The sequence below is a fragment of the Mesoplodon densirostris genome, chromosome 12, assembly GCF_025265405.1.
Source record: "Mesoplodon densirostris isolate mMesDen1 chromosome 12, mMesDen1 primary haplotype, whole genome shotgun sequence".
NCBI lineage: Eukaryota > Metazoa > Chordata > Mammalia > Artiodactyla > Ziphiidae > Mesoplodon > Mesoplodon densirostris.
Window position 1 is genome coordinate 41,389,239 of NC_082672.1, and position 15,176 is coordinate 41,404,414.

Here is a 15,176-nt window from a genome sequence, read left to right on the forward strand (position 1 = left end):
TACATATTCCAAATGTTGGATATTTCTCATGTAATTCAAATGCCCTGATTCACACTTGGAATTTATAATCCCCCCAACTTCATGTATCAGTGAGTGACTCCAGCATTAATCCACCTATGCAAGTCAGGATTCTGAGTGTGATGTTGATTCATCCTTCTTTTTCCCTCATTCATCTAATCTGTGAACTGTTCTTCCTAAATGTACCTAGAATTTATCAGTTCTTACCTTCACTTCTATAATTTTATTTACATTACCATTACCTTTCACATGGATTACTGCCCTGGGCTCCATATTGTTCTCCTCTCTCCTCTTTAACCCTTTTCCACAAGCAACAAGGGCCACCATTTAATATGTTAATCCTACCATGTTACTCTTCTACTTAAAACATATCAATGGTTCATCATCTCTCCTTAGAATAAAGTCTAAACAAAGTAGCTGCTAAGACTGTCTGGTCATTGCTTCTTCACTTTAGCATTATTTACCTCTCAACTTATCCCATATAGTTAGCAGTTCAGCCACACTGAGTTTCTTTCAATCCCTTGAAACTGCCATATAATTTTTCTCCTGGGTTTAAGCATGCTGTTTCCTATGTTTAGAATACACTTCCCTATATACATGGATTTGACAATTATTCCTATTCATTCATTAGGTCTCAGTTTAAATCATCATTGATTATGTAAAACTGCATCTGATCTATGTATTTCTGCAGCATACCCCACTTTCCTTATCTCCTTTATTATCATTATATCTCCCATTAAATTGTAAATTTGTACATGATAAGAGCTATGTCTATTTTGTTCATTCTTGTCTGCCTCGAGCCACATCAAACTTGGCACATATTAAGCACTCAACCTTGATTTCTACTTTACAGAGACATAATTCTCTCAATTTCTCCAGGCCTTACCTATAAAAATTCACATCTGCAGTAACCCTCTGTCATTTTCTTCATTCTCAAAAAACAGATTGTCCTGTTTGCTTTGCAGTCTATGTCAACCATGTGGCTTCTTGTTTTGATATGCTTCTGACTAAACATTGTTTATTCACTTTTTGTCATGTATTTCACTTTTTTTTCTTTCTAGCAGATTCTATACTGCAGAATATATACTGTTGAAGTTCTCTCGATTACAAAAAATATCTGCCCTTGAGCCTATATTTTTGTTGAGGTACTGCCCTCTCTCTTTTCCTTCACCATCAAGACCTCCAACAAAGTTTCTAAATTGCTTGCTAAAAAGGAATAAATTTACTAAAACAAGCTTCAACCCTTGTCTCCACTGATTAGAAACGATCTGATGGCTTTGTGTTACCTTCAAGAAAATCAAATCATTTCCAGTAAAACGCAAAAACCCTATACATCTTACTGTTGCCTCATTATAACCATCTTACACCTTTGATTCCTTAAATAATCCAGAATTCCCAGTGAGTCACTTGAACCAAAATTTATTCCTAGTGTTATGCTGTGCCAAGCCAATACGACAGCAGCTTTTGAGAAAAGAAAAAGTATTATTGCCAGGAGGAAATAATATTGCCTCCTGGCAATATTATCATACAATATATACAAAAAGTATTATTACTGAAAGGAAGCAGGGCTCAAATCTGTCTCCCCAATCTGGGGTTTAGTCAAACTTTTATGAGTTAGGGGAGGAGGGCTGGTATATGCAGAAGCAGTGGTGGGGCAGGTTTCTATTGGAGGGTTTGGAACTAGACCATTTATGGTAAGCTATGGTAAAGGGGCTTCAGCACCAGATCTTCCTGGACAATGCACCCTTCCTTTCTGAAAGCGTTCTGCATTCAGGTCCCTGTCCTTTGGTTCTGTGGGTAGGGGGAAACTTTGGTTCCAGGTGTTGTTTGAGGTTAACATTTTCTCCTCTGTGTGTGCTTTAGCTGCACGACTTGCTGTTTTGTTCTGCTGTCTCTGAAAAACAATTCAGTATCTTTTTAGAATCAGGATAGGGTCAGTGTGGAGCTGGTTCTGTGGTACACGAGTAGCTTTACTGTTTCCTCCTCCTACATAGCCTGTGCCTTGGGTTGAAGAGTGTCCCCCCAAAACTCATGAACCTGAAAATGTGACCTTATGCAGATATAGGGTCTTTGCAGATATAATCAAGTTAAGGTGAGGTCATACTTGATTAGGATAAACACTAATCCAAGACTGATACCCTCGTAAGAAGGGGGAAATTGGAACACAGAGACATAAACAGGAGAAACAGAATGTGAAGCCATAGAGAATGCCATGTGAAGATGGAAGCAGAGATTGGAGTGATGCCTCTACAAGTCAAGAAATGCCAAGGATTGCAGGCAACTAACCAAACAATAGAAAGAGGATCCAAGGAAGGATCCTCCCCTAGAAACTTCAGAGAGACTACAGCCCTGCTGACACCTTGATTTCAGACTTTTAGCTTCCAAAACGGAGACAAATTTGTGTCGTTCTAAAGCTGCCTGGCTTGTGGTGATTTGTATGGCAGCCCTGGAAAACTAATATACCCCAGAATTCAGGCCACTATATCTTGATAGTCGCTGGTTAAACACAACTCAAATCTGACTGGATAATCATTTATAAATTTCAGGGTTTTTTTAAAGTATATTGGGTCTGGTTTTGCCATTTTCTTCATATATTGGAAGGTCTTCTTTATTGTGATGTTATCTAAATCACAGGATAATAAAAAACTACATTTGGGATTGTGCACAGTCAACCAAAGTTTAGCAACTGTAATTAAAGGAATTGAGAATAATTGAGGTAACCAATTGAGATACATACTCTCTGTGTAAATAAGGTTTCTGGTGGAGGATTTTTATCTTGAGACAGTTTCTGGGAAATCACAGAAAATGGTGCCTTGAAACAAAAACATTAATATCAATTTTTTCTGGTGCTCCTTTTTCAGTCACTTTTGGCAAGAACTCTGCCACGTTTATTTAGAGGCATTAACACGGAGATGGCTGGGTAGTGTGTTAAAAAATCTCCTCAGTCAAGGGAGCCCATATTTGTCAAATCAGGGCTAACATTTGTTTCACTTGCTACAGAACCTTAGAAATCAGCTGATACTCATAAATTTATTTCACTTACATGGTCTACTGGGAGGGCCAATGGATCCGTTTAGCTTTAAGGTCACGACTTTCTAATTTCTTTGCTTGTAGATATTCCTACACCTGTCATTTTTGAATAAAAGCATGTACATTTTTACATGCACACACACATACAAACACATTTTATCTCATAATTCAAAGAGGACCACCCAGCCAACTATTTTACTGTATCTATATCTGCCAACATTGTGAGTTACTTTAATTTGCATTCAAAAGAGAAGACAGAAAATTCCCAGTGAAATAAAAATGCTTGGTTTTGCTGGTTCAATATAGCAGAACAATGAGTTAAACACTGCCTTTTCTTAAAACAGTATTTGTACTTCTGAAGGTTAGTGGAATTTGTGGGGAAAAAATATCTCTCAGTGATATTTTGGTTTGGAGACTTAAAGCTAAAAATCAAGAAAACGTGGTGAGAACTGGGAGACTTCCTGGCAGATTAAAAAGGTCACCATTCATGCTTCATCTTCTTTTACACACACAGAGATCTCTGGAGTGCACGTTAGGAAAATCCTGTCAGAAGAAACAGCACCAGAAGCAACACTTAATCAGAGCTGTAACTGTAATCATAATAATTGTTCTACTAAAACTAATGAAAATTTATATTGGAATTCATCCTTGAAACATTCATGTAAAGTAACTATTCCTTCTGTGCTGTTAGTCATTAGTCTCTGAAAAAGTATTGGGGGAGTAAATGTCAACTTAACTCCTTTTTCATTCGATGTATCTGCTAAGTTAACAGAGAAAAAAAAAAAAATCCAGACAGAGCAATTACATAGATGGGCAAATGAGAGAGAAAACAAGTCTGTCTGATGAAGAGATATTTCAGGGAATATGATATTCTAATGCAAATGCTATATTTTCTGGATGATTTTGTTTAAGGAGGAAACTGCCTTATTGCTGTTGCCACTGGAAGGCTAAATATTGTTGGTGTGTTGGACATCTTGAGCTACCAAGTTCATTTCCATTTTGAAGCTGACTCCTCCAGGGAATAGGTAATAAATCTGACACTTTACCTGGATCCCTGAAGAAGACCACTGTCTTCTTCAGCTGGTGCACAGTATATATTAATCCAGGCACGTCTATGAGAATATGATGACCTCAAAGCAGCCAATGTCTTTCAAATAACAGACAGATGGCAAAAACAGGACTGACAACACCAAGATGAGGAATAAAAAAATCAAGGGTAAACAAAATTATTTCAGTCTGGTTCACAGTACTTTGTCATTGAGCTTTGGAGCTTTGGTGTCAAAGAACTCTAAGAGATGAAGTTGTCAAGATAATTTATAGGTTGTGCCTAGCACATTTCATGGCATTTTGAAAATTTAACATATTGTTCATATCAGGAACTTCTTCTGAAATTATCATTAGCAGCTATGGGACGCTTGACACTGATTCCATCACCTGTATTTCTCCCTTTCCAAAGACAGAGCAGGCTTCTCCTCACATCAAAGTTTGCCTGTTCTCTCTTCTTTCCAGACTTAAATAGTTACTAAGAAGGTGGAGAGATTTTTCCTTTCCCAAGGAAAATTCACTCAGTGAAGTGGCCTGAATTTCTCATGAGAAGAATAACTAAATAAATGTTGTAAACTCACGGCGCTGGTCCTAAAATGGGTGAAATTTGCCCTACTTATTTTTCAGAATATTCTTCTGAAATATATTGAGAGGTATTTATCATTATGAAAAATTATTACCCTAGAAGTAAAACCATCTCTTTATTATTTTCTGACTTATTAATATTTTATATTCCACTGTGTCTTTTGGATACTCATATTCTCTTTTCTACAGTGTTAATTTTCCATCTGATTTTTAAAAAACAAAATCCATTCACCTTGTATAACTTTCAGAAAATGAGATTTCTGTTACTTACACTGTGTCCTTCCTCACTTTACCTCTTTGGTCTTCTTCAGCTAGGGGAGAGATCCATAACAAGAGTTCCAAACTAACTTTCTCACTGGCTCATCTCTTTTGAATTCCATTTGATATTGAAGCTCCAGGAAATGCTCTATTCACAAAGTTCAACACTTAGCTCAGATTTTCTTATAATCCCCCCTCCATACCATCATCCTCAAAGACTTATATTGAAGATCAATAATTTCTCAGCCTTACAGTTGTTTCATCCTCTCAATTATTATATTTGGATAAACTTTAACATCATCTATGTATCAGGAATTGTGATAAGCCCTTTGGAAGAAAGGCAAGTAAAATATGGTAATATGAAAATAAATAAAGGAAACCTCATTTAAAGTGGAGTGGTGAAGCTCTGAAGTGGGAACTCTCATGCATGTATCAGTGACCACAGTTTACAAACCAAGCAGGAAGAAAGATTTCCTTCTGTTCCATGAACAACAAGCTGCCCACCACCTGCAGCCAATGAAGAAACATCACATACCTTCCCAATGTCCTCCTAAAACCTAATAAAAGCTGGTCTTCCCTTTATCTCCTGGGACTTTCCTATGGCTTGCCATAGTTTGCATGTCTCTAATTGCTATGCTCTGCTATTCCCAAATACACTAATTTTGCTGGTAAAATAACTGGCTCTTTTGTTGTTTAAGGTCAACAGTAATTTTCTCAAGGCTATGCCAACGTGGAAGGTATAGGAGTTATACCTCCTATAACTCGGCTGTCTTTCCTATTCCATAGCCGACTGGCTTGATTTACAGAGGTCAGCACCTGCATTTATTTTCCTGAGTGCTTTCTCTTGCAGCAACGTCCCTGTCTGCCTTGCCCAAAGCAAGCTGGACAAGCCAGAGATGTTTCCTAGAAGTGGCACTCAACCAATGACTGGTAGGAGTTAATGTATCAATATGCTGACTCCCTTGATTCCTTTGGCTGGGATGATTCTGAGGCTCATGTTTGGGCTCCCAAAATTCCTCAGCGGCAATAAGATCTTATTGCTTAGAATGATTCCTCAGTATAAATTGCTTTATAGCATCCATTTCACTGGCAATTTTTCTTTCACATTCTTACTTGCTGTCTTGGCTTAGATCCTTTAGAAGCAGAACTCAGTACAAGTATCAAACACAAGTCATTTATATGGGAGGTATAAAGGAACATAGGCAAAGAAAGAGGGAAGTGATTAAAGGAAGAAACCAATCCATTTCAGAGTGCATTACTAAGCTAGCAATGAAAGGGTTTGCTTAACTATGGGATAAAAGGAAAATTCATACTCAAGAGTTGTGTCAGCCAAAGGAAGGGAGACCTGGGTTTACACACTGACTACCATAAGTTATTGTTTGAGTGCTCTGGGGTTCATTTAGTCCCCTGGTACTCCTGCCTTGCTGATTGAACCAGCAGAGTCACCTACACACTGGAGAAAGCCCTTATACCTGGAGATGCAGATACAGTCCTTTGTGAAGCAGCATAATAAATACTTTGAAATAAGAAGATTTGAGGATATTGAATAGAATACTGGCATTGCTTGCTACCCTTCCCCACTTGTCTGCCAATGTAGCCTGGGATCATTTCCAACAAATTACTTAACACTAGGAATTTTAATCTCGAGTCACTTTTGGAGGATCTCACCTGAAGAAAACTATGTTCACTTGTGAAAATAGATAAGTTGCCATAACTTGATAAATACTAAAACAAATGTAAAAGCAACATGCTTTGGAGGAAAGGCAAGGGAAGAATCAGGAAATGTCTCCTGGAGAAGATGAAGACTGAGATAAAAAATTTAGGACCAGTAGGAGCTGGGTAAATGAAGACAGGTAGGAGGATGCAGATGCTAAGAACATTTCATCAAGTGGTAGGAGAGCATCAAGGGTGGGATTGTGGGAGTTATACAGCCCAAATGCAGGCAATAAGGTTGTGTGTTTGCTGGTACAGAATTTAAAACAATAATAATGCTAATTATAAATTAGTCCAATTTGATTATTATATGCATTCTCAGTTCTTAAAAATATCAGTGATAATATATTTTATCTATGTTCTTAAATATTTCTGCAGTTATGTAATACATATGTATGCTACACATATGTACTTTTTATTATGTATTCATTAATAAACATTACACTTTACCCATAATTTACTTTGAAGAAACCAGAATCATCTAATGTTCAGGTACCTATGTTTGTTTCAAGAGTTTATCACAGTTCAGAATGATCTGAGCTTTCTTCTTGTTCAATTTGTGTCTTCAACCCATACAGTGCTTTAAATTCCTGCATTTAAACAGCAGACTTGAAATAAGGAATGAGAGCCCAGAGGTTGTAAGATGAAGAAACAGAAACTGAGTTACATCTATTCTGTCATTTGTGAATGTCAGGAGAAATGACAAAAGATGCTGTTCTTATGTTGCCAGCAAACATAAAAAAGCTAATATTTGAACGACTTGATTGTTTTATCATAAATTGGACACTACGGCAAATGATGTTAATGTTTGCTCTCTTTAAGCCTTTTTTTTTTTTTGCAGGGGGTAGGGCTTTTTTAGCAGAAAGAAAATCTTTGGAAGTTTTTAACAAATATATTAGAAATTCTGGGAAGTTTTTCTGATGAATAAAATTAGTGGAAGCATTTTGACTGCAGAGAAATTTGAAGCCTTTGGAATGTATCTGAAGAAACATAGGTGTGGTATTATACATTTTGAAGTTATTATGAAATGGGATGTTTAATTTCTCCCAAACTTATACTTACATTTAAGGTAAATCTTCCTATTAACACACACACACACACACACATTTTTTTTTTGAATTTTCAATATCAAAAGGAAACTTTTTAATACTAAAAGGTTTAAAAATTGTTAATTGATAAATTAAGAAGTAAGAAAAGTTGATATGATAATGTGGTTATACTGTGTGTTGAAATTATATGTAAAAAAGTCTATGTATTTTTATTTAATATAAATTAAAATAGTTGTGTTTTGTGTACAGTGTTATGAAGTTGAATACTTGTATACAGTCATAGAATCATGACCACAAATAGGATACAGAAAAGTACAACCACCTCTCAAAATTTTCTCATGCTACTCATTTGTATTCATACTGAGTGAAGTAAGTCAGACAGAGAAGGACAAATATCATATGATAAGTCTTCTACATGAAATCTAAAAAACTGATACAAATGAACTTATTTACAAGACAAACAGACTCACAGACATAGAAAACAAACTTATGGTTACCTAGAGGGAAAGTGAGGGGAGGGATAAATTAGGAGTTTGGAATTAACATATACAAATTACTATATATGAAATAGATAAACAACAAGATCCTACTGAATAGCACAAGGAACTATATTCAATACCTTGTAATAATCTATAATGAAAAATAATATGAAAAAGTATATATACATATATATATATGAATCAATTTGCTGTACAGCAGAATCTAACACATTGTAAATCAACTATACTTCAATTTTTAAAAGTATCTTTTACAAAGCAAAACATAATTTTGATGAAGTCTAGTTTATTCATGTTTATTCATTTTTTAATGGATTGTACACTTTATATCACATCAGAACTCTAATCTCAGGGCAAAAATAATCATAAACATCACACTGAAATAAAACTAGAATTTCCTCACAAAAACAAAGACAGAATTGTCCTTCCATCTAGAAATTTATAGACTTCCTATTAAACATCTCCAAAGTAAAAGGAGAAATAGAAACAGGAGGATAAAAATAATAACAACAAAAACAGCACTTATCAAAATTTATGGGTGCAATTTAAGGGGGGGGAGATGTAAATTCACTGCACCAAATACTTTTATAAATAAAAATAAAATAATAAAAATAACTGAGAGTTAAACTCCTCAAAATTTAAGCTAAAAAGTCTTAAAAAGGAACAACCAAGGAAATCAAAATAGAGCATAAAGGAGGAAATAAAATGTTAAAAAGCATTGCTTAATGAGGCAGAAAATAGAAAACAGTAGATTTAATTAATAAATAAAAGTGCTGGTTCATTGAAAAAAATTAATGAAATAGGCAAACTGCTAACTAACTTGATCAGTGGAAAAAAGAATGCAAAATATATAAAAGAGGAAATAAAAGGGGGCAAATAAGTATTAAAACGAGAAAATTTTTAAAAATCATAAGTGCGACTTTGATGGCCTCCAAAGGAAAACAAAATTCATTTAAATGAGATAGATAATTCCTTAGGGAAAAACAAATATCTAAAGTTAACTTTATTTGAGTTATAATGCTTAAACAGACCAATTTTTCATTTAACAACTTTAGGGAAAAGAAAAAACTTTAGAAAATTTATTCACAGAGTACTTTTCTTTTATCCCTTCAGATTCACTTCACCATCCTTCTTGACCGTAATATCTGCCCAAGGAAGTGGTTCACTATTGACCACATTAATGGCCCCTTTAACCTCTAATTTCTGGTGGTGTTCTTGAATCTAGCCCCATGCTTTTCTATGTCTATGAACATGATCATACAATGAATCTAATGAAATGATGGATTACACAAATGGATTTCAAAGTATTAAATCATTCTAACATGCCTAATATAAACCTCATTTAGTATGATAAATATTTATTTTTATTGTGCTATCGGTTTCTAAATATTTGTCCATACTTTCTCAGTAATTTTTTTAAAAATATTTTTATCATGAAAAATTCAAACATGTAAAAGGTAAACCCATTTGCCCATCACTCATCTTCCATAAATATTAATATCCTATCCATTTACTTCATATATAACTCCTCTCACTCTGCAGAACCTTGCTCAATTATTATCATTATTATATAGTTATTTTGAGGTAAATGTATATATATTGAAATGCACAAATCTCCTATTCTATTTTCAAATATGACATTCCTGGATAATTTCTTATGTCCTATCCTGAAAAAAAGTAACTCTGCTATTATTTACAATGCCATACTTGTTTAACGCTTGCATGTACTGAAACAATATAGTTCATTTCCTAATACAGGTATACCTCTTTTGCTTTTTTTTTTTTTTTTTTTTTTTTTTGCGGTACGCGGGCCTCTCACTGTTGTGGCCTCTCCCGTGGTGGAGCACAGGCTCCGGATGCGCAGGCTCAGCTGCCATGGCTCACGGGCCGAGCCACTCCACGGCATGTGGGATCTTCCCGGACTGGGGCACGAACCCGCGTCCCCTGCATCGGCAGGTGGACTCCCAACCACTGCGCCACCAGGGAAGCCCACTTCCCTTTACTATGCTTCACAGATATTGCATTTTTTTTTACAAATTGAAGGTTAGTGGCAGCCCTGCATCAAGCAAGTCTATCAGCACTGTTTGTCCAACAGCATTTGCTCATTTTGTGTCTTGTGTCACATTTTGGTAATTTTTGCAATATTTCAAGCTTTTTCATTATTATTATATTTGATATGGTGATCTGTGAACAGTCATCTTTGATGTTACTACAATGACTCACTGAAGGTACAGATGATGGTTAGCATTTTTTAGCAATAAAGTGTTTTTAATTAAGGTATGTACATTGTTTTTTAGAAATAATGCTATTGCAAACAATAGACAGTATAGTGTAAACATAACTTTTATATGTGCTGGGAGACCAAAAAAAATTGTGTGACTCACTATATTGTGATATTCACTTTATTGTGGTGGTCTGGAACCAAACCTGAAATATCTCTGAGACACACATCATTTATTTAGTGCTTCTTACATTATTGTTCATGATGCTGCATTACCTATTGGGCCACTTGAGAATATTGGCTTTCAGTGATTCTCTCAAAAGTTATTACTGTGCTTCATTGACTATGAGCACAAAAGCAAGTCTTGCTCAGATTATGCAGAACCACATAAATAATAATTCACTTTCTAGTCATGTTAAATTTACTGTTCAGAATTTTCTAGCATTAAGGTGGGATAACACATTTTCCAACTGTGTTTCTCTTGAGCCCTCAAGGTCATAATCAATGCATTCCTATAATGTAATCTCTTTCAAAATTGACTAAACCCCTGTCTTACACACATTACTGTGAGTGGGAAAAATAAGGGAAGGGGATATGGGTGGAGCAAAAAGAGCAGTTTTATTTGCTCAAGGAATACCTTTTACTGACCAGGATGGCTTAAGACTGGCTTGGAGGAGCAGTGCCTCACCACATCAATCAGAGGAAAGAGAAGATAGCGATCAGAAGGGCCTTTTGTCACTGCTAAGCAACAGTCTTGAAAGCTCTTAAATGAGAAAGTCATGGCCACCCTCACAAGAATTCCTGACATATAGCATGAAGACTATGGAAGGGTTAGGGTGGCCACTCTGGGTGCCACTGGCAAGAAGCACACAGAGGGAAGGATGCCTGCCACCATCCCCACTGCCTGTAGACTGGAGGAGGCACTGTGGTCAGAACAGAGACAGGCAAGGTCTGACACATGGACCCATACATGTGCCTTAAGCCCAAACGTTGGTAGTGAACCCTCCATAGCCCAGAACCCTCAACTCATCCTGTGTCCAACATGAGGGAGAAACATCCAAATCAACACCATTCTGGCAGCATAATTTTGTGTGATCATTCAAAAGAAGCACCACAGCAACCACTGAGAGGAACCTTCTCCTTAGGATGCCCTCTGCAATCCAGGTCAACCACAGGCTGAGACTACTCATAGGCTCAATTTGCCAGGTACCATGGGACAAACAGTTGAACTGATGCATTAGTATGTGGTCAGAGAGAACAAACTGTGAAATGGAAAACAGGGCTCATAAGATCCTGGACCAGGCTCAAAGCACTACTCTCAGATGCCACTGCCAGCCCTAGTTGGTCCCAAGTACTGGGAGTGGGACTTAGAGGGGTTACCTTGCCAAGGTCTGCAGATGGTTCTGCTTTTCAGCATCACTTCAACAATGGCACTGAAACCCAGATGTAGTAGTAACTTCCAGGCTTCAGATTATCTTGACATACTTAGAACCAACATCATGGGTTTCCTTCAGAGGTGCCACAGCAGCCTGGTAGCATCTCACCTTCTAACACCTGAGCTCCAGATTTGAAGTCTCTCTTTGAGACTGTAGATTTGGATAACCTCAACCTCTCCCTCTCTACTCCAAACCTGAGGGGAGCTTACCTGTTTTCTGAAGTTATCTTGGGGTGACTGTTTTTCCTTCTTGTTCATTAAGTGCTCCAACACCTGCATAAACATTTTTCTTTACTAAATTCACTCTACTGAAAAAACTAGTATGATTTCTGTTTCCTTGACTCAACTCTGACTGATACACTTATAAATCAGGGATAAAGAAATAATTCATTTATTGCAAACAACTTTCTAAACTGTTCAGTATGAAACAAACGTTGCATGATCTGTCAGTTTGTAATTTATTTCAGAAAAACTGGTTTGGTTAGGACAGATCCAAACATCATGCCTCCTTTGTACTAAGATAAAATTTGATAATATATATAGATTTGGAAAACAATATGAGATTGAGAAGAATTAACACAGAATAATTATAACACATAATGGACTCCTATACCTTTAAATTAAACTTATTTCTGCAACAATTTATTGATATTACTGTATGTCATTAATTGACAACACACATTAAATATCACACAATTTTTTTGTTATTCTCATTTCCCCACCATTATTAATTCAGTTATAACTTATAAGTGGATCTTGGTGCTTGACTATTAAATTCTTTCCATGTTCTCCAGTATTTAAAATCAGTAGCATATAATCATGGAAAGATACAACCTGGAAAATATGCTAAAAATGTGATAATGAAGTTGGACTTTAAACAAACGAGTTTCATCATATATGATACAACTACAGCCATTCTATATTTTATCTATTATGTATTGCATTTGCAATAGTGAAGTAGAAATAAATACTAATGGGATTAAACATGCACCACTTCATATCCATAAATCGCATATATTTATTTAAAGCACCATAATACAGCATCAGTTAAGTTTTCACAAAGAACAGTGAAGATAATCTTTTCCTCCTGTTACCTCAGTTATTTAGGTGGAGGAATTGCATTCACAATATTGACAAATAACATAGAACATCTGCTAATTATGGTGAAGAACAGTGGAATCTTTTACTTTGCTTACTGCTATCTCTCTTGATAACTTTCAAATAAAAAGTTACAGTTCTACTTATAAGATGATAAAGTTTAAAGACAATAGAATCTCTTAGACTGTAGTTATCAAAATAATGATGAACTGTAAAAATCACAAACTGTAAAATAAAAGTCAAATATACTGTCTTGGTTGGCAAAACGACCCAAAACTACAGGTGAGAATGGGGACATGAAACATATCCATTTGAACATTTGTCTTATTCTTTGGCTTAGAGAGCACAGAAATCTCAAAAACCAGAAGCTAGATTATGAGTGACAGGAAAACTTTTTAAATAATTCACTTTCTGGCCGAAATATTTTTGTTTCTTCTCACAATATTTTATCTTCTTATTTATTAATTTTTGTGTGAAAATAACATTTACTTTGGTAACTCTTTATAGGCAATTCTATCTAAATAGAAAAATTATATGTAATTCTATATCTGTTTAATATTTAGACTTGGCTGATATTCTAAATAGTAAATAATAGATAGTATCACTTAAAGTGTATAATATAGATTACTTTAGAAAGAAATTAGAGCTGAGTTATCTGAATTAAAATTTTACTTAGTAAAACTAATCTTTCCACTAGATATATGTTTAAGCATAAGCCACTAAAGAGAGTAAAAATTGTCTGAGGCTCTAATTATTTTTACAGAATCCCCCATGATAGAGCTTATCCTGTTGCCAACTTGTTCTGTACTTGTAACCAAGGGTTATGAGGATTTCAAAACACATTTGTACAGTACTCAGTTATGTAAATCCATGTCCTATAATGAAAACCCACCCCCATGTATAAAAAAGTGCAGGCATTAAATGTTTCAGTTTTATACATCATTATAATAATTACTTGAAATGTAACTACTTTTAAGCTTGACCTACTTCATTAGGATGTTTTTAATATTTATGCAATTAGCAGAACAAATTTATACTCATGATATAAATTATTTCTACCTACTGATCTTGAAGTACTTTGTGAGTTAAATATTTAAGTTTAACAAAAGTGTAAGGGAGGAGCTGCACTTCCCACAAAAGTAAACAAATATATAACATCTTAGGAAGAGTCAAATATTTTAAAAAAGACTAGAATTCTTTACATTTAACACAGAAACAAGATGATATATTACTTATGGGACAATATTAATGGATTTTACCATATAATTTTGTATTCATCTTATGCTCATGTACTCTATGGTATAGAAACTCAATTTTTTAAAAAATTTTGCAAAATTCTAGCTTGTTTTTATCTCAAACACCCAAAGAAATATCTTAGAGAGAGGGGAAAAAAGATGGGTCTCAACTACCAGGAAGTCAGACTCTTTCCACAGGTTTTAGTGAAGTTGAACACTAAAACTTTCCTTTAAATCCCTGAATCCCTGCAAGTATGTATTTCAGTGGCTACAAGAATGTAAAACCCATATAAATACAGTTAACCACTGAACAACACACTTTTGAAGTATGTGGGTCCACTTATACATAGATTTTTTTCAATAAATATAGTATCTGTATTTTTATTTTACAGATCTTTAGTTACGTATAGGGAAAAGTTTGTGTTCAGTTAGAGATCACGATATGTGGAATCATAGGATTTGAGAACTAGGGTTTGAGTCCTGATTCTATCTAAACTGTTTCAGCTTCCGGCACTAGGATGAGTGATTTATAAATTCCTTTGTTCTTGAGGCAGAGATAGCAGTACACAAATTTTTGATGGGTCAGGATGTTGGTGCCCCTAACCCCCACGCTGTTGAAGGGTCAACTGTACATGTTAACTTTTTGATGCACAATAATATTGTTCAATCCATTTCAGTCTATCATGAAAAAATTATTACTTAACATACCAAGAAAAAATGCTCATTACATGTCTAAAAAATATTAACTAGTTGAACTGTAGTAAAATGCATCTTGCTGTTACCTTAGTTTACCCACTGCGACTTTGTACTAAATAATATAAATTAAAATGTATGACATGTAGGAAGTTAAACAGTAATAAGGGAAACATTGAAAATAGAAGTGCAGGACTAAATGCATCATTATAATGCACAAATGTATGTGCTTTATTTTTAAGTTGAAATACATATATAGACAGATTTTTAAACGTTTAGTCATACTTTTGTTTCTGGTCA